Here is a 21,139-nt window from a genome sequence, read left to right as displayed (position 1 = left end):
AGGTAATTGACTCAGATAAGTTGGTTAGAACAACATTATGCCCAGGCAATTCACACACAATGCTTCGCTTGGTATAATTGCTACATGATGTCACAATGTAGTAATTGGTCAAATACTGAGCAGTATTTAAACACAGTCTGGTTGTTTGCTTCGACCGCTAACGTGCTGTTCTCATAGGTCGTGTACCCGCAGTAATCTTCCGTACTAATGGCTTTCTCCGGGCACAACCAGTTATTTCCCCCACCCCCTTTGCATACCCGGAGGTCGATGGAGTATATCTTATCTGCCTTTTCGATTGCATGTTCAGGGGCATCCTTTAGTTTAATTAACAATCCATTCCCATAGTATCCCAAATTGTTTACCCGGAGAAGTTCATGAGTACTGTTCTCCTCTGCCTGGGAATATGCAACATCATTCCCACTAGGAGGGTGTGGTTATCATTGGCAAAGGAAATGCGACTGGCTAACGTCAATTCCCTTAGGCGTTCAGGAGCTTGGTGAGTCGTTTTTATCCAAGCGTTCAATTGATCATTGCTCACCCAATTATGTACTCGGTATGCATCCAGCTGGAGTAGGTTGGCCTGGAGGCTTTGTAATAAGTGTGTTGCTTACATATTACATGCCTGCACTCTGTGCACTTTCTGCGAGATCGCACTCTGTCTATCAATTAACTCATTAATTATTGTCTGATATGACTGCAACTGTTTAAGTTCCTTCCACACTAACTGATTGACTTGCTGGTTAAGGTCTGTAGCCGTTTCGGCATCCTGGTATGTGGCCTTAACTGCAGCGCTCATTTGCCCTTTCATAGCCTCAAACTCTTCACTTATTTCTGCGATGTCAAGGGTGTTGACAGTTGAAACTCCTGCCCCATATCCTCCAACTGCTAGTTTCACTATGTCTCTCTGTTGTCAATTATGTGTTTTCAGTCTATTCTCTTCCAAAATCTCCCTCTCCAGGGCTACAAATAATCCCTGGCCGTAGCCATAGGCTGGTAAGTGTATGTTGGTGAGATTAATCATAACTTTTACATGTTCATATCCCGGTACTATTGTCACTGATTCATCAGTGGGGGTCAGGACTAACCCATGTCCCATTGTGTGGCTAGTGATATGCTCATCACATTCGGGCTTGGGGTTTGTCCTTGGGCTCGGTTGTAACCGAGCTGTAGCTCGCTGGTGTCACAGTGCTGGTGGTAGGTTTCTGCCTGGTCCCTACCTTTATCTGGTGTGGTCCTTGCTTCCTATAATATCCCGTCCGATTCTCGGGCTCCTGTGCTGCCTGGCTGCCTACCTCACATCCCTGGTACAAAACTGCTAATCTGTCACATATCATTTCATGATCTTTAGTACGGTTCGGTGCCTGGAAGGGATCGATACAGTGAATCTCCAGACGGTCCCCTATAACTTTATATTTCGCAATAAGGTCATTCGGGCCATCGAGGGCATTAACGTTTTCTGATCGGTCATTTTAAAAAATGTCATGGTGTTGGTAGTTCTGGGGTATCCTTCCCAGTCAGTTTGGTCCAATCTCTATGCTGTTGTTGTGCAATTACCTGACCCTTCAGGGAATGCAGGCGGTTCACCAGATCTTTCATACATTGGAGTACAGTCCCTTTAATTATCTCGTGTTCCACCCCTCCAGTTATCACCTCCTCCGGGAGGTGCATTGCTCTTCCTGTCATTAACTCAAAAGGGGTTAGGCCCGTTCCCTGGGCGGGGGTGGCCCTTTGTCGCAACAATATTGCAGGCAGGGCCCTTACCCAATTATTCCCTTCCTGCAATGTGGCTTTGGCTAGGCTGTTTTTTAAGGTTTGGTTCATCTGATTTCCCATTCCTGAGCTCTGAGGACCGTATGGGCTGTGGAATCTCTGCTGGATTCCCAAAACGCCACAGGCCTCCTTCATGGCTTTTCGCATGAAATGGGTGCCTTGATCGAAATCCAGTTGGAGGGGCCCCCCACCTTGGTATTATTTCATTAGCCACTATCAAAGCCACGGTACTAGTCCTTACATGGGACTTCTTCCATCCACCAGGTGAATTGATCTCCAACCACCAAACAGTATGTTTTACCCTCTACCCGAGACAAAGGCCCAGTAAAATCGAGTTGCAAATTTTCCCATGGTCTCTTGGCTGACTTCCCATTTATCTTGTAGGGATGGCCTGGTTCCACCAGGGCGCACTGTGTACATCGATGGCAGAATTGGGCCACATCCCTGCCCCTTCCCTTCCACCACTACCATTCCTCTAATAGTTTGATCATATTGTCTCTCCCGTGTGCGCTTGTCCATGGTATATGTCTAGCAGGAATTGTTGCACGGCCTCGGGAGCTATTATCTTTCCCTCTGGCCTCCATATTCCGTTATGGCCAATCCGTCCCCCGTTATTTCTCCACCTCTCTTTTTCCTCCGCTAGCGCTTGTTCTTACACCTGCCTTACATCAATATCGGCATTATTTGTGGCCTTCACGACTGCTATTCCTGGAGCCTGCATCTCCACCTGGTCCTGCTCTAATAGGTCTTTCGCTGCCTTATCGCCCCAACTATTACCTTGCGTGCATAATTCTCAATTTTCCGATGGGCTTGGACCTTAATCACGGCTGCTTCTAAGGGTTCTCAGATGACCAGGATCAAGTCCTTGATTAAATTCTCATGCTGTATGTGTCCTCCACTGGAGGTCATAAACCCTCGCCTACTCCAAGCTGTCATATAATCATGAACTACGCCAAAAGCGTACCTACTGTCAGTGTACACATTGATTTGCTTTCCCGTGCCCCATTCCAGGGCCTTTGTTAGAGCTATTAATCTAGCTATTTGTGCTGAGTGGTTCCCGGGAATCTGTTCTCCTGGAATCAACACACCTTCACTATCCACTACAGCCCATACTGTACGGGGCTCTCCTCCTATATACTTCCCTGCCGCATCCACATAAAAGGTGTTCACTCCCTCTCCCACTAGTGGCTCTTCTGCCAAGCCTCCACTTGTGTCCTCCTCTACTTCCACAATGCATTCATTCTCCGTTCCTTGTATCGTTAATCCTATCGTGGGATTTTCCCTCATATTGTTACAGATTTCCACATGTCTGTCCTCCGGTAAAATATTAGCTTCCCACTTTGAACATCTACTATCTGAGACACGCTTCAGTCTTCCAGCCTCTAAGAGTTGAACAATAGCATGAGGGCTATGGAAGATTATCTTACCCATCAGTGTGATGTGTTCTGGTGCATTTATTGCCCATGAAGCTCACGCTGAGGCCCGCACACATCTGTGCATGCCTGTGGCCACTGCGTCCTTTTGGGCAGAGTAATATCCTACTGGTCTTAATCTATCCCCATGCCTCTGGGCTACTACAGCGGCTTGCATTCCACTATCCTCCTGGCAGAACATATGGAATGGCTTACTGAGGTCCGGCTACCCCAGGGCAGGCGCCTTCACCGTCGCTTGTTTTAGATTGGAAAAAGCTTGCATCTCCTCCTCCCCACACTCTATTTTGTCTTCGTTAGCCCTTCCCCCCCTTTGCTAAATCTTGTAGGGGTTTCGCAAGCATTGCTTACCATTTTACCGTTCCACTAGATTTTAAATCATCCCACTATTGCTGCACTACTAAAAGTCTCCAAATAATTCTCGAGGCTACTGCAAACCTTGTTCCACTTGCAGTTACCTAGAAAGTAAAACACAAAGGATCCATCCTGCTTGGGGCAAAATGTGTTAATTAGTCTGGACATATCTGACAATTCAAAGTTAAAGTTCTCAATTCCTGTAAAAAATGCATCTTCAGCTGTTAACAGGCAAGGGTTAATTCTCTGCTGTTTGAAAAGAGGCGGGGTAAAAGTTTTCAACTGGATGTCTTTACGTCACCACCCTTCTTTGTTTGACTTAACCAGAAACACGATGAGGGACCTTCATTAATCTCTACTTTACACCCATTTCCCCCCCCCCCCCCCCATAATTTGTTTCCTTTCTTCCTAGTTGTATCAGTTGTGCCAGGAATAATTATTTTTTCAACCTGGCCCGAAGTTTTAACACAAAATCAATCCAACACAGGATTAGCCATAATAATTTTAGATACCCCAAACTCCAATCAATCCTATTAAATTAAAATGATCTCATTCTTACATGTGTGAATTTGTATCCAGATTAAAATTCCCACATGTTGATCAAAAATATCCTGGAATCATGCCTCTGGGCAGGAACATAACTGCAGGTTTTTGTCAACTGTTTTGACTTAAATCACTTCCACAAGGAACTCAACACACACAATTTCAGACAGCAAGTGCTTTTAATAAACAACATGAATTACGTAAATGTCCTTGCATTTTCTTTTTTACATTTCTGGTGTCTGTAATTTTAAAAACTCAAGGTTAATTCCCCAGAAAGATAAACCTTAATGATAACATTACTATACGAATCTCCCCAAAACAAACGAAACACGAATAGCTGGTTTCTCCGTCCCGCTGCACCAGTTTTCTGGTTGAGCACGCCGACGGGATGCTCCGTTTCACCAGCTGGTCAATGGGGTTTCCCATTTTGGGGCAGCCCCAAGCCGTCGGGAAATTCCCCGGGTTGCCGGCAAAACGGAGCATCCCAACGGCGGAGAATCCAGCCTGATACTTTTGCTTGTAAAGTTCACAGATAATCATCAGCCTTCTCTCGCTGAACTGCAAACTGACACTCTTTTGGCTAAAACAATAAACAAGATCCTCTACTCTTTTTCATTATAAGACTTAAATTATTTATCTTTTTCTTTCCATTTAAGCCAATCCTCAACACTTGATTTCATAGGCATTACCTATCCTTCACCAAATTCAAATCTCAAAGGTATTTCACTCAAACACATTATGAACTACAAAACCTTTGTTCCCTGACGGGGGTGATGTGATAGCATAATAGCATTCTCACATTTGCTCCAAATTCCTATAGAGCATGCTTAAAATTTCTACTTTTAATTGGTGTTATTGAATTTCCATAAATCCACAATTCAATCTTGTATCAAGTAATTTACACACATATGTTTCGGAGCAATTTAAAAACCAATCAATAGCACGCTGAAATAGTTAACTTTTGTGCTCCAATTTATTTTCCTTTGTCCTTTACTTTTTTCTTCAAACCGATTCAAATTCTGTTACTTCGCCAAGTTTGAAAGAAATCTTAACAGTGATGTTTCTCCACGGTTACTCTAAGCAATGGGGTTTAAATCTTGTTGTACATACAGACTCAGAGTAATGACACCAACTTTGTCTGACTTGTCACTTAGTCTGAACCTCTCTCCATTTCTTACTGTGTCTCAGTTCAGAGACTGTCATCGTAGCAGCAAGTATGACAGCTGCAATTGCTTTAAACTGCCCGACCAACCAAGCGTTCTGCTCGGTCTCAAGCTCTTCTGAATCATATCCTCTCTCAACCTTCTTTTTCAACAATCTCTTATGCTTAATATCAATGGTTTGTATCATACTGCCATTGGGTCCCCACTGGGGGGTTCCCTGTTTTGACCACCATCAAATCATCATGGGGCCCTACCCTTTCCAGTCTTTTTAACGTGTGACGGTTTATCTTGCACTACTCAACGGCGTGGTACAAAGGTCCGTCTTTGCCCACTCAACATTCGCACGTTCTCAGTGTTGCATGTGTCTGCCGCGACCTACTCCACAGCTTTTACCCCTTGTCGGGTCGCACAATTTATGGATCTGGCCGTCTGATACTCACCTCCTTTACCTACCGGATGGTAAATTAAAATGCACTCACCCGCATAAGCGACGCATCATTCTGCCGGAATCCTATGGACGACCCTGCTACAGCGCCAAAATCTGTAGGAGCATTTCCAAGGCCTGAGTATTGAGCTAGCTTTTACGTGGGGTTCCTTGCTCTTAGTTACAGCTCAGCTGAACACACACATCTGTAGACACACCAACTCCGGTTCAGACGCTTTATTATTCCAAGCTTGGGCCATGTTCACTGGAGAGAGATCTGAATAAATGCCACAATCTCTCTGTCTGACACTGGTACAAACACACCAATTATAGAGTTTTCCAAATATCAATAGCCCACCCCAGTTGGACTTGATCCAATTCTTTCAGCTGTCAATTTTATATTGACCAGTAAAATTTACTTTCAGCAACCTGATGATTTCTGATCAGCTCATGATTTAACCCCATCCTGTCACCTGTTGTTTCCGAGGATACTGTGTCCATTATAAAGTTGTTTTTCTGACATCATGTCGCAGTCAGTTCCTACCCACCACATTGTTCATCTAGGGGCAGGATGCCAAAGTTGGTTCCTTTTTACACCATGGATTGGCTAAGACAGGATATTGGAGGCACTGATAAGAACTGTTTACTGAGTTGACTGTGTTATTGCTGACCACGCTACTTCTGTATATCCCTGTTTGTCTGAAAAACATGGGCAAGTTAGCTATCTTAAATCCCATCATGCATTGTGGCCACTGCTTGAAGCAAGAGTTTAAATACTTATTACTGCTATGTTCTACAAATACAGGTTTAATGGTTAATAATAATTACTTGGTACACTTTCTATGATTAATCTCAATCCTTAATAAACTAACTTATGTAGAACTATTTTAGTGTTATCCTTGCTATTCAGTTTTAAGGGGTCTCATCTCAGGACACCCCCGTCAGACTGTTGCCCGCATGCCACTAGAGCCACCCTGGACCCCTTGATTTTTAGTGCCTCTCCTGTATAAGTGGCTAACTGGGCTGCAGTGTTCTTCAACCTCAATGGCTGGATCCCGTCTTGCAAATATTGATAAACTTGTTTGCCGATAACGGTCGCTGAAGCCCCGGTGTCTAATTACATCTTGAAAGGGCATCCGTTGACAAGTATCACTGTGGTTACTGGAGCCACTCTGCCCATGTCAGTGTGGTGCGATGTTAGCACATTCCACTCAGCTGACTGGTATTCCTCCGTACTGTGAACAACTGCCAGTTTTTTTCCTCTTCCTGGGCCAGGCAGGCTCTACTTGTCTCTGCATCTCTGCTGCAAGTGACCTTTTTTACCACACCTGTCTGGTGCACGGCTTCCCCTGCAACAAAAACATTTGTTGAGACTTGCCTTCTCGGCAGCACGGTAGCCTTGTGGATAGCACAATTGCTTCACAGCTCCAGGGTCCCAGGTTCGATTCTGGCTTGGGTCACAGTCTGTGCGGAGTCTGCACATCCTCCCCGTGTGTGCGTGGGTTTCCTCCGGGTGCTCCGGTTTCCTCCCACAGTCCAAAGATGTGCGGGTTAGGTGGATTGGCCATGATAAATTGCCCTTAGTGTCCAAAATTGCCCTTAGTGTTGGGTGGGGTTACTGGGTTATGGGGATAGGGTGGCGTTGTTGACCTTGGGTAGGGTGCTCTTTCCAAGAGCCGGTGTAGACTCGATGGGCTGAATGGCCTCCTTCTGCTCTGTAAATTCTATGATAGACTTCTGATCAAGGTGCCGGCTCCTGCCCCAGTTCCCTCCGTGGGTGAATCATCCCCTTTCTGCACCGTAAGCTTTGTTCCTGGTGCTACTCCTTGCGGCCCCTTGCTCCAACTGGTGGAGCTTGCCCCCAGGCACGTTTTGCAATCCTGGATGCTTTTCTCAGCCCCCTCCATGGGTAAAGCTATATCCATCACCTTTTTTAAGTCCAGCTCTCGTTCTGGCAGCAACCTCTTCTGAATAGCTGTGTTATTCACCCCGCACACCAGCCTGCTGCGTAACATATCATTCAGAGGCGTTCAAAAACATAATATTCTGTCAACCTTCTCGTGCCGGCCATAAAAACCGCAACGGATTCACTTGGGGCCCTCCCCATTGAATTGAATTTATGCCGCCAAAGGGTGACAGAGGATTTCAGGTGATAATGACTAGTAACTAATTCCATGGGATCATTAAATGATTTGGAATCAGGGGTCTATGGGTAGGTCAAGCTTCTTATTATACTGTAGATCTGGGTGCCACAGGTTGTCAGCAAAATTATTGTTTGCCTTTTGTCCCCTTCTATGTCATTTGCTCTGAAAAAGTAACGCATCCACTCCAACTTTTGTACCCAGTCTTCCTAATCCGCATTGAAAGGGACAAGCTTACTAAAGCTGGCATGATGGTGCTCCTTCCACTGTGCCCTGTAAGTAACTAGGAACCGGGCCTGGAAAAACGACCCTGCCTGCCCCGCAATCGGGTCCTTCTCCCTCGTCGCCAATGTAGTAACAGGAACTTCAGGCAACCATCAGCCTGAATAACAGCAACAGGCAGTTTATTTAAAGGCAGAAGCTATTTACAGAGAGTATAGAGGAACATTACAATACCAGCCTGCAACTCCAACTCTTCTCCTACCTCGGTACTGTTCTGCAGGTTTTGAAGGTTATAAAAGACTGCTGAAATCACACCCACTTTTCCCTGATAGGCTGGGCGTCAGGTGGCCTCCGAGGTTTGCCGAGGCCGCTGTCAGGGAGGTCACATGACCACCGACATTCACCGCAATCAAAAGCTTCCCTCCAATCATGCTCAAGAAAGTGGGCACCATAATACCATCTTCTATATCGTTTGCCGGCTCAAAATGATCAAACTGTTTAGTATCAGAGCTCCACTGTCCCACATTCTCATCAAAAGTTGCAACAATGCTGAAAAGTCCCATCATTTTTACTCGTGCAGGTTTCCCGTCTGCATGTTTTGCAACCACGTTTCCAGCAGCTGATGTGTTGGGTGCTCTGCTGCACAGACGAACCAACACGGTTGCGAATGGTACAACTCAGTTTTATTACTAACATTTATTTACAGTGGTAAACTGGTTACTGAGGTTCGATCATAACCCTCAAATCTGTGGACCTATTCCTAATACTATCTTGTAGTGGCACTCAGCACATGGTGGATGTCTGAGTGGCTTGCTCTGAGCTCTGTGCCCGGAGCTGTCTCCTGCTGGAATGCCCAGGAAGTGTCGTGATCCCTGTTTTGTAGTGTGTATGCTCTTGCCTGTGATTGGCTGTGGTGTGTGTGTTGATTGGTCCGTTGATCTGTCCATCAGTATGTATGTTTGTGCTATGATGTTTACCTGAATATCATGACATCCCCCCTTTTTTTACAAGAACATGTGCCTATGTGGTTATAAATAGAGATGTGTACTGAGTGCAGCTAAGTGTGTGTGTGTGCAATATCTACAGTATGTTCATGGGGCTAAACTATATACAAGGGGCGATGTCGGGTGCGACATAGCAACGGGGTTGTACCATAAACAAAGGACGGGGAAATGTTGAACGACAAAACAAACTCCTGTAACGACAAGTAAGAACAGAATCATATTAACACAGTGGTATTATGAGTTCAATGTACAAACAGGCTTATAAGTCCAGTCTAGTAGGTGGACGACGAATTCGGGTTGACCGCCTCAAGGGTGGGTCTGAATCCACCGGCTGAGGAATGGGCCTGGCCACGGGCGACGACGGAAGGGACATGGTGGCAGGAAGCTCCATGAAGTCGATACCAGGAACAACAGGAGGGCACGGTGTCGGTGTAAGTTCCCGTAGCGAGCGTGGAAGTAGGCGAAGAGCCCGGCGATTGCGCCTGCGAATGGATCCATCCGGCATGCGAACCAGGAACGAGCGGGGAGCCACGCATCGGAGAACTTCGGCAGGTGCTGACCAGCCACCTTCTGGCAGGTGGATGCGGACGTCGTCCCCAGGCGCCAGGGCGGGCAGATCAGTTGCCCGTGTGTCATATGCCCTCTTCTGGCGAACGCGCTGCTGTTGCATTCTGTGTAGTACCGGAGCATGGTTGGTTGTGGGTACCAGAATGGATGGCACAGTGGTCCTGAGGGCGCGACCCATCAACAGCTGGGCTGGTGAGAGGCCAGTGGCTAGTGGGGCCGAACCATAGGCCAGCAGCGCTAGGCAGAAATCCGATCCAGCAGCAGCAGCCTTGCAGAGGAGCCGCTTGACGATGTAAACGCCCTTCTCCGCCTTTCCATTGGACTGGGGATGCAGAGGGCTGGACGTCACGTGTGTGAAGCCATACGAAGCAGCAAAGGACGACCATTCCTGGCTGGCAAAACAGGGCCCATTGTCCGACATGACAGTAATCGGAATGCCGTGGCGAGCGAAGATGTCTTTGCAGGCCCTGATGACAGCGGACGACGTCAAATCGTGCAGGCGTATGACCTTTGGATAGTTGGAAAAGTAGTCAATGATGATTACATAGTCCCTGCCAAGCGCGTGAAAAAGGTCCACACCCACCTTCGCCCAGGGGGACGTCACCAGCTCATGGGGCTGAAGCATCTCAGGAGGTTGCACCGGTTGAAACCTTTGGCAGGTTGGGCAGTTGAGCACCATATTGGCAATGTCATCACTGGTGCCCGGCCAGTATACCGCCTCTCGGGCCCTCCGTCTGCACTTCTCGACCCCCAGATGGCCTTTGTGTAGTTGGTCGAGGACCAGCTTGTGCATGCTGTGCGGAATCACAATCCGGTCCAGCTTTAAAAGGACACCATCAATGACGGCCAAATCGTCTCGGACATTGTAGAACTGCGGGCACTGTCCTTTGAGCCACCCTCCCGTCATGTGGCGCATCACACGTTGTAGAAGGGGGTCAGCCGCAGTCTCCCGGCGAATACGGGCCAGACTGGAGTCGTCAGATGGCAGATTTGCCGATGTGAAGGCCACCTGCGCTTCGACCTGAAAGACAAACCCCTCCGAATCGGGCGGTGTGCTCACTGCTCTAGATAGGGCATGCGCTATGATAAGGTCCTTTCCCGGGGTGTAGACGAGTTGGAAGTCATACCTCCTGAGTTTAAGTAGGGTGCGCTGGAGACGAGGGGTCATCTCGTTCAGGTCCTTATTTATGATGCTGACCAGGGGGCGATGGTCAGTCTCAACGGTAAACTGGGGGAGACCATACACGTAGTCATGGAACTTGTCTATTCCGGTTAGCAAACCCAGGCACTCCTTTTCGATCTGCGTGTAGCGCTGCTCTGTGGGGGTCATGGCCCGCGAGGCATAGGCGACCGGGGCCCATGACGCAGTGTCATCCCGCTGTAGGAGTACCGCCCCAATGCCGGACTGGCTGGCATCAGTCGAAATTTTAGTGTCACGAGATGTGTCGAAAAACGCCAATACCGGGGCTGTGGTGAGCTTAATTTTGAGCTCCTCCCATTCCTGCTGGTGTGTGGGCAGCCACTGGAACTCCGTGGACTTCTTGACTAGGTGGCGCAGAGCCGTCGTGTGGGAGGCAAGGTTGGGAATGAACTTCCCCAGGAAGTTGACCATGCCTAGGAAGCGTAGCACTGCTTTCTTGTCTGCCGGCTGCGGCATGGCTGTGATGGCGCTCACCTTGTCTGCATCCAGACGGACCCCTGACCGGGATATGTGGTCCCCCAGAAACTTCAGCTCGGTTTGGCCGAGAGAACACTTGGCTCGGTTGAGGGGCAGGCCGTTTTCCCGTATGCGCACAAAGACGCGCTGGAGACGATTGATGTGCTCCTGTGGTGTGGTGGACCAGATGATGACGTCGTCCACGTAGACGCGCACCCCTTTGATGCCCTCCATCATCTGCTCCATGATCCTGTGAAAGACCTCGGATGCCAAGATGATGCCTAATGGCATTCTGTTATAGCAGAACCTGCCGAAAGGGGTGTTGAAGGTGCACAGCTTTCGGCTGGACTGATCCAGTTGGATCTGCCAAAAAACCTTCGAGGCATCCAGTTTTGTGAAGATTTTAGCCCGGGCCCTTTCGCTTGTGATCTCTTCCCATTTGGGTATGGGGTAGTGTTCCCTCATTATGTTGTTGTTGAGGTCTTTTGGATCAACGCAGATCCGGAGCTCGCCAGAGGGCTTCTTAACACACACCATGGAGCTGACCAATGGCGTGGGCTCCGTGACCCGGGATAGCACCCCTTGGTCCTGGAGATCCTGCAGCTGCTGCTTGAGTCAGTCTTTGAGTGGCGCTGGGACCCTGCGAGGTGCGTGAATGACCGGGGTGGCGTCCAGTTTGAGCCGAATTCTGCAGGTATAGGGCAGTGTTCCCATGCCCTCGAAAGCCTCCTGGTTGTGGGCGAGGAGCGATTGGAGCTGTGCCCTGAATTCTGCATCCGGGAAGTCAGTTGTGCCTTCTGGAGACAAAGCGTGCACTCGTTGCACGAGGTGGAGAACCTTGCATGCCTGTGCGCCTAGCAGGGAGTACTTTGATGATCCGACTATTTCGAATGAGAGTGTGGCTGTGTGTGTGTTGTGTGGCACCTGGAGCTGGCAGGATCCCATAGCCGGGATAACGTTCCCATTGTAGTCGACCATCTTGCAACGGGATGGCCGAATTGGCGGTCTGACCTTCATGGCGTAGAAGGCTGACCATGCTATGAGGTTGGCGGAGGCGCCAGTGTCCAGACGGAATGTTATTGGTGATCGGTTGACCGTTAGGGTGGCACACCATTCATCACCCGGATTGACAGTGTTCACTTGCAACGGCTGGTTGGACCTGGCTGGAGAAATCCGGTTCCCATCAATGACCGCAACACGGAAGGCGTCCCGGTTGTCTGTGTCACTGGTCTGGATATCGTCTGGGCACGACTCGTAGTAAGGAGGCTGAATGGTCCGCACGTCCCTGCGAGGCTGTCGGAATTGGGGAGCATTGGCAGGTTGAGCTGCTCGACAGCAGGCAGCGTAGTGGCCCATCTTGCCACAGCGGAGGCATTGTCGGTTTCTTGCGGGACATTGCCGCTTTAAATGTGCGGCTCTGCAGTTGCCGCACGTCGTGACGTCATGGCGTTCGTTGCACCACCGCACATGCGCAGTTCGGTCGTGCGTCGAGCGCGCCTGCGCATCACATTCCTCAGTGTCGATGTCGTTTTTGGCACATACAAACGCGGGAGGCCTTGAAACGCGCGCGAAATGGCCGCCCTCGTCCGTGCCGCGGGCCGGGAGGAACTCAATCGCCTAGACCCATTCGGCCTCGTAGGACGCCTGCCTCACCGATCCGGCCGCGTAGGACCCCTGCCGCGCCAATTCAGCCACCTGAAATTGGGAGTAGTGGCTAGTCGCGTTTTCATGCAGGCCACAGGCTTTGATTGCAGAGGCTAGGGTGAGGCCTTTAATTTTTAGGAGCTGCTGGCGTAGGGTGCCCAAGGTGATCCCAAAAACAATCTGGTCCCGAATCATGGAATCGGAGGTGGTGTCGTAACCGCAGGACTGCGCGAGGATACGGAGATGCGTAAGGAAGGATTGAAAGGGCTCATCCTTACCCTGCAGGCGCTGCTGGAAGAGATACCTCTCGAACCTCTCGTTGACCTCGACGTTGAAGTGTTGGTTGAGTTTGAGAAGGACCGTCTTGTACTTGGTCTTGTCCTCACCTTCCGCGAACACCAGGGAGTTGTAGACATGGATGGCGTGTTGACCTGCCGTGGAGAGGAGGATGGCGATCTTTCTGGTGTCTGAAGTGCTCTCCTTTTCGTTGGCTTCCAGGAAGAGCTGGAAGCGCTGTTTGAACAGCTTCCAATTAACGCCGAGGTTTCCAGCGACTTGTAGCGGCTGCGGTGAGCTGACGGTATCCATGACGCAGGATGGCAGATTCCGGAGGATTTGTAGGTAGGTCCCACAGTTACACCTGGTACTATGATGTGTTGTGTACTCTGCTACACAGATGAACCAACACGGTTGCGAATGGTACAACTCCGTTTTATTACTAACATTTATTTACAGTGGTAAACTGGTTACTGAGGTTCAATCATAACCCTCGAATATGTGGACCTATTCCTAATACTATCTTGTAGTGGCACTCAGCACATGGTGGATGTCTGAGTGGCTTGCTATGAGCTCTGTGCCCTGAGCTGTCTCCTGCTGGAATGCCCAGGAAGTGTCGTGTTCCCTGTTTTGTAGTGTGTATGTTCTTGCCTGTGATTAGCTGTGGTGTCGTGTGTGTGTTGCTTGGTACGTTGATCTGTCCTTCAGTATGTATGTTTGTGCTATGATGTTTACCTGAATATCATGACAGCAGCTACTTAGCTAGCACACATCCATTATCGACAGTTTTGTTGTGTATTTGGAGAATGACACTCAGGAACACTGGATAAAACAAACAAGCAACACTGTATTATGGTGTGTCCTCTCTTATACCTGCTGTTTCTCTGTTTGCCGCTCCACACCGCATTACTTCCTTGTATATATTACTACAGCAGGGCTCTGTGCTGAGCCAAAGGGGCAAATATATAACACTGGTGATGTCAGAATGAATCATTTGTTTCTGAACCCATCACTCTTCTTTCCTCGCCTCAATTCTCCCCTTCTGATTTCCTGCTTTCAAACATCCGCCTGTCTGTTCTTACAGGTAGTCTGTCCCTCTTAAATGGAAGCTGTATTGATTGGCAGGAGGCCTTTGCTGAATACTTTTGCTGTAGCAGTCAGACACTCAAGAATTGCTCCCTGCCTAGCCAGAGCACACCCAAGAGAAACAGCACAGATGAAAAGGACTCATCTTACACTCGCAGCCACCAGCTTGGATATTGGCAACTGCATCTACCTTGGAGGTTGCAGTAGAGTCAGGATCAGAACACTGTGAGTCATTGGGTTCAAGTGGGCAGTAGCTCGGCCATGGGGTGAAGAATAATTTGTTTGTCAGATCACCAGAGGGCGACTTCTCTATGAGAAAAAACTACTACACAAACTCAGATGGGGCAGTATGCAACATTGCATTGAATGGGTTTGTACAACAAGATGCTGGGTGTATCCTTTAACTTATCTCACTTTCTGCAAATAAATGGTGTGGCTATGGGTATCCACAAGGGCCCCAGTTATGCCTGACTATTTGTGGAGCATATGGAACACTCCTTGTTCTAGTCTTACTCAGGCCCTCTCCCACAACTTTGTTTCTGTTACATCGATGACTATATTGGTGCCGCTTCATGCTCTTCTCTGAACCTGGAAAGATTTATTGATTTTGCTTCCAATTTCCACTCCTCCCTCAACTTCACATGGCCAACAGAATAACTACAGTGCAGAAACAGGCCCTTCAGCCCATTGAGTCAACACCAATCCTCTGAAAGAACACACGACCAAGCCCACACCCACCCTATCCCCATACCCCAGCTAACTAGCACATCTTTGGACTGTGGGAGGAAAGTGGAGCACCCAAAGGAAACCCACGCACACACGGAGAGAACGTGACAGACACTCAAAGCTGGAATCAAACATGGGCCCCTGGTGTTGTGGGGCAGCAGTGCTAACCACTCAGTCATCATGCTGCCCTATCTCCAACACTTTCATTCCCTTCCTTGTCATCTTGGTCTACATTTCTGGTGATAGCCTGACCACCAATGTTAATTACAAATCCACCGACCTCCACATCGACCTTGACTACAGCTCCTCACACCCTACTTCCTATAAGGACTCCATCACATTCTTCTAGTATCTCCGCCCTCGCCACATCTGTTTCGATTATGCCACCTTCTAAACAGCACTTCTGACATGTATGCCTATTTCCCTCGACAATAACCCCCCCCCAGCACCCCATTGTGATTGGCAGGGTGCTCAACCATGTCCGACCCATCTCTCGCACCTCTGCCCTCACCACCGCCCATCCGTCCAAGAACCATGACAGGGTCCATCCTTCCTTCCTTTTCACTCCACCAGCCTCCGCATACAAAGGATCATCCTCCGCCAACCCCAGCATTATGCCGCCATTAAACACATCTTCCCCTCACCCCTCCTGCCAACAGTTCTTCAGCCAGAGGGTGGTGAATCTGTGGAACACATTGCCACAGAAGGCTGTGGAGGCCAAATCACTGAGTGTCTTTAAGGCAGAGGTAGGTAGGTTCTTGATTAATAAAGGGATCAGGTATGGGCAAAGGCATACCTCAACACAACACCTCTAAAAAAACACTCCACAGTAAATGCAGGCACTTTGCAAATAGCAGAGGTTCTGCAAATCCACTTTACCTGGAAGTCGGCTGCTTGGTCCCTTTTAAGTAAGGTCGCCATGGTCCCAGGTGATCATAGGCTGCTTTCCGCTTTGAGGGGGAGAGCTGACCGGCGGTGATTTAACCTGAGGATTACCACACCTCGGGCGAGGGGCAAGGTTGCGAAGGCAGGGCCTTCATGAATAACCTTAGCCGGTACGGGAGTTACTTTTTAAGTACCGTGAGTTCTAGGCCCATCATGCAGTTGAACGCTTGAAATTTTGTGACTGATGTGCAATTTTGTTTATTGGACCTGCATCACCAAACATGGGAGTAACATTAGCTGGAAGGTTACTTGATGCTATTGCCAATTCAGCAAGCCCCCTTCTCAAGGTGTTCACCATGCAGACTGTGCTGTGATTGGTAGGCAGAGCAGCTGTCACCTCCAGGAGGGTATTCAGTCTCCAGCTCCACGACTGATTCAAAGTTCTCTCAGGGACTATTGAGACAGAGGTTGATATATTTCAGGAGGAGGTTGAACCAACGAACCACAGCCCACGTCCTGAGTTTTAGGTGTAGGTTGAGGGATAATTGGTAGCTGAGAAATCACTGCTTCCCATCAGGCCGTCCACATAACTCAGTCCAACATTCACAGCTCATCTCGATTGGGGCTTCCAAACTGAGAATGAGGGCCCGCAGGCAATACTCTTACTATCCATGACTTCAAGGATAAGACACAGGCGACCCTCTTTAACAGCATTGTATAGTCAGAACTCTAAGCTCTGAGCTCTTTCAGTTACCAGAGGCAAGGGCAGCCACTGAATCTCAGGAGTCGATGCTGTGACAGGCTGTTAGCAGTTGACTCATGTCTCAAAAAAATCAGTGGGGAGTGTTGCCATAGTGATGTCTCAAAAAGTGCTTATAAATGGAGGAGGGGCCGGTGATGTGACTGTGAAGATCAAAACAGCCAATTATATCTGGCATTTAGCTTTAATAAAACAAACTGAGGTGGCAATGCAGAATCTAACCCTAACAGCTCCCGTTGGAGCAGATGTAAGAGACTGCATAATTCACCTCGACCTTTAACAGGTCCTATGTTAATTGTGTTCAAAATGTGACTGGTTCCCTTGGTTACCTTGTTGCTCCCTGAGACGCCAGTTCCTCAAAGGTGCTGCTCAGGGACAAGTAATCCAGGATGACAAGTGTCCCAGGGAAGGTGTCTTTCCAACTCTATTCATAGCAGATGTGTGTCCTCATTAATATTTATTCATTACCTTTGTGAATTTCTGCCGATCTGATCTCTTCTTGTGAACCTGCTCCTGACACATTTATGCTACAGTTACCACACTTCGACTCCTAGCTGCTGTATCTGCAACACTCACGAGGTGTGTAGAATCAGTGACATTACATAAGTCTTGACAAAGTGCCTTCTCTCTACACTTCACCAGAAACTCAAGGGCTGATAATGGACCACATTCATTGCCTTCTTTAAGGAACGACTGGCCCCTGCAGTTTGACAGGGCTCAGTGCCAAATTGCATATTAAGCAGATGCTGACCAATATTACTGGAGGTGCAATCTCAATGGCTGATCAACTGTGTCATCACAAACATATTTCCCTAGTTCTGCTCTTGGATCCTTGGGGAGTGAAATAATGGAAAGAACATTGTCCTGGTCAAAGAGAAGGATCTGCCCCACCCCACCACTGAATTTGTCGTTATAGTCTGTACTTAATGGCAACGGGAGGATCCCGTTGTCAGGAGCAGATTCTCAAGAGAGCGGGCGGCACGGATGACACAGTTGATCAGCCATTGAGATTGTACCTCCAGTAATATTGGTCAGCATCTGCTTAATATGCAATTTGGCACTGAGCCCTGTCAAACTGCAGGTTAGCACAGTTGCTTCACAGCTCCAGGGTTCCAGGTTCGATTCCCCGCTGGGTCACTGTCTGTGTGGAGTCTGCACGTTCTCCCCGTGTGTGCGTGGGTTTCCTCCGGGTGCTCCGGTTTCCTCCCACAGTCCAAAGACGTGCAGGTTAGGTGGCTTGGTCATGCTAAATTGCCCTTAGTGTCCAAAAAGATTAGATGGGGTTACTGGGTTACAGAGATAGGGTGGAGGTGTGGGCTTAGGTAGGGTGATCTTTCTATGGGCCTGTGCAGACTCGATAGGCCGAATGGCCTCCTTCTGTAAATTCTGTGGGTTGTGCTTCTGACGTGTTACTGATGTGGGTGGTGAGTCTCAAAGCAGGTCAATGGTTTCATAGTTCTACCAAACAGTCGTCCAGTTGTTCCCTCTCATACCTAAGATTGTAGTAAGAAGTCTTACAACACCAGGTTCAAGTCCAATAGGTTTGTTTCAAATCACTAGCTTTCGGAGCACTGCTCCTTCCTCAGGTGAGGAATCACCTGAGGAATCACCTGATTCACCTGAGGAAGGAGCAGTGCTGGGCAGCACGGTAGCATTGTGGATAGCACAATTGCTTCACAGCTCCAGGGTCCCAGGTTCGATTCCCGGCTTGGTTCACTGTCTGTGAGGAGTCTGCACGTTCTCCCCGTGTGTGCGTGGATTTCCTCCGGGTGCTCCGGTTTCCTCCCACAGTCCAAAGATGTGCAGGTTAGGTGGATTGGTCATGCTAAAATTGCCCTTAGTGTCCAAAATTGCCCTTAGTGTTGGGTCGGGTTACTGGGTTATGGGGATAGGGTGGAGGTGTGGGATTGGGTAGGATGCTCTTTCAAAGAGCCGATGCAGAGTCGATGGGCCGAATGGCCTCTTTCTGCACTGTAAATTCTATGAAAAGCTAGTGATTTGAAACAAACCTGTTGGACTTTAACCTGGTGTTGTAAGACTTCTTACTGTGCTCACCCCAGCCCAATGCCGGCATCATGGATACCTAAGATTGCCATAGGATCCTGACTGGTATACTTAGGAAGCCTAAGACCTGTTTGAGACAAGTGATCAGGACAACTCAAAGAAACACGGCATAATGTGAAATCAGAGCACTTCAGATCCAGATTGTGCGCATGAGATGTGAGATATGTAGGCCTGACCCCAATATTACTGGCATAGAACGAGTGTTGGGAATTGGGGATTTCTTCCGCGTATGGCAGACTCTGAAAGATGCTCTTTCTGAACAAGTTTTCGTCACAGATGACACGCATGGTTGTTTACTCAATTATGCATCTAGTTGAGGAGATCGTGACAAGGACACAAGAAAGACTCACATTTGTTTGACACCTCACTGCATCATCGAAATGAATCAAAGCATTTTGCTCATGAATTCCCTTTAAGTGAAGAGAGCATTATGTCGGCGAATCTCAGCAAGAGGCGATCTGCACATTTTTTTGATCTTATGAAAAGCCTTCCTGTCAAAGCTGTGCAGCAGTTCTGTGGGAGATAGCAGATCTCCGTGTGGAAAGTGGCCCTCAGTTTGACTGTCAAGCCCTTATTTCATTGTCAAAATCCTCCTACTCTCATTATTACTAAAAACAAACTGCACCGAGAATCCACAAACCAACTGTCTCACAGATCGGCACCAGCTGAAACAGAAGCTCATCTTTTGAAAGGTTTTCATCAACAGAATCATTGTCTCAAAAATCTCCTTGACTTAACGGGTGAAGACAAGAAGTGAGTGAGTAAAATAGCTGACCATACATTCTGGGTGCAATTCACCCGGAAGATTTCTATGTCCAGTTTCGGGCGTGTTTAGTGGGGTGTTTCACGGTGACTGCAGCTCCGAGAAAAATCTCGCTATTTAACGGCCTTTACTGTTTTTTTCGCCTTGGGGAGATTCTCTCCGCGAGGCAGTACTTAGAGGTACTTTCAGCTCGCCAGCAGGAAAGGCTCCTCGCAGATCGGAGCGCCATTTTGGAAGGTTGGCCTGATCTAACCCCCCCCCCCCCACCCCGTTCAGGCCCTCAACCCCACTTTTCTGACCCTCCCCTCACCCCTCCAACTTTGAGCAGGCCTCCGGGGAACTCCTCTTCAGCCATCCTCTACCTGGTAAGGCCCCCCCCCGGCAGTGCCCCTGCCAGGGTGCCCAGGTGGCATTGCTAGGATGCCAGGCTGGCAGTGCCAAGGTGCCCGAGTGCCAGAGAGAGGGCTGGGGTGCCACCCTGCCATGTCCCTGACCACCCAGTGGTCACCAACGGCCTGGGAGACCCCTCCCCAAGGTACCATTATGCCTAGTCCACTTTTGTGTGGGCCAGTACCAAACGGGGGGCCTGGCGAGGTCTCCCAGGCACAGCCGTTGAGTCCAGGGTGCCAGATTAATCTGGCCGGCAGCTCTCTCATCTCAGCAGTGCCACCAGGAGTGGTGGCCACACCTCGTACTGCAACAGACCCCAATGAAGGTATTAGACAATGGAACCTGGACTTGTCAGGGCCAAGCTGGCAAGCCCTGTCAAAGCTCACACCTTAGGGCATATAGAGCACAACCAGAAGGCACCTCTCCACTGCCCATCCACAAGATGAGCAGCTCTTGCTGTGTGCAGTCTGGAGACCTGAGGTGAACCTCTTCCACCACAAGTAAAATACCTGTGGTGGAGGAGGCACATCTGTGGCTGACGCAAAATACCTGTGGTGGCTGGAGGAGGCCCTTATGTGGCAGACATCTCCTCTGCCTCAAATAAAATACACATAGCATATAGAAGGGCAGGCAGATGATAATTATGACACCACTGGAATGGAGCTTAATCACACCCATGTTCTCATCCCACCTGTATTCCCCTTTGGAGGTGAGCATAGCCAGGATGGTGGGTGTCTGATGTTATAATACAAACTGTATTGAGGTCTGGAGTCAAGTGCCATTGGTGGAACCCAAACTGAACATCAGTGAGCTCAGTATCGCTTGGTATCACTGTAAATGACACCTTCCATCATTTTGCTGACGATTGTGGGTAGATTGATGGGTTGTTAATTGGTTGTTGGATTTGTCCTGTTTTTGTGGGCAAGGCATACATTTTCCACTTTTTCAGGTAATCTTCCCAGCCCCACATCCCTCTGAGGTATTTGTGCTGTAGCCAGTTAAAATGGCTAACTCCCAATTTAAAATGGCGAATGGCAAAGGCTGATGGGAAAGTCAGCCAACAGGACACAAACAAGCAGCTGCGGGTTGAGTGTGTATTTACCTCTGGAAAGGCCAGACAAGATCGCTACCAGCAACCATCAGCACAACAAAACACCAGCCACCTGCATACTAATGAGCAATCCTCGGGAACAATGAGCAACATTTAGACACATAAAGCCAAACCAGACTTTCTGGCGCCAGCAGAAGCCTACACAAAGGGAGGTGAACG

This window comes from Scyliorhinus torazame, chromosome 10 (genome assembly GCF_047496885.1).
Source record: "Scyliorhinus torazame isolate Kashiwa2021f chromosome 10, sScyTor2.1, whole genome shotgun sequence".
Taxonomy (NCBI): domain Eukaryota; kingdom Metazoa; phylum Chordata; class Chondrichthyes; order Carcharhiniformes; family Scyliorhinidae; genus Scyliorhinus; species Scyliorhinus torazame.
Note: the sequence above shows the minus strand (reverse complement) of the source record.